Source organism: Blastomyces gilchristii, assembly GCF_000003855.2.
Source record: "Blastomyces gilchristii SLH14081 genomic scaffold supercont1.9, whole genome shotgun sequence".
In the NCBI taxonomy this organism is placed as follows: Eukaryota; Fungi; Ascomycota; class Eurotiomycetes; order Onygenales; family Ajellomycetaceae; genus Blastomyces; species Blastomyces gilchristii.
Window position 1 is genome coordinate 1,294,006 of NW_003101674.1, and position 401 is coordinate 1,294,406.

Sequence of the window (401 nt, forward strand, 5' to 3'; positions counted from 1 at the left end):
AAAAAACATGTAAAGTGACTATATATCAGATCTTAAAATGAAACCATGACTTGAAAAAAATGAGAAAGTGATCTCATTTGATCTCATTTAGTCCTATTCTTAGCATAAAGTTACTATTTTTAGACATTTTAAGGTTTTTTTTAGACTATTTTTAATTTTTTAAAAAGTAACGCTTTTTGATAACACTCAAATGAGATTTAAAGTCATTTAAAGCAATAAAAATAATTTAAATTGAGAAGTGAAAATCATGGTCTCATTTGAAAAATGTGACAAGAGTAGACAGTAAGTCTCACTGAAACAGTATGAAACTACTATCTAATGTTAAAACCGTGTAATGAGATCAGTCGAATTGATAATGAGACTATCAAAAAATCTGGTTCTGGTCTCAGACACGGTCACAC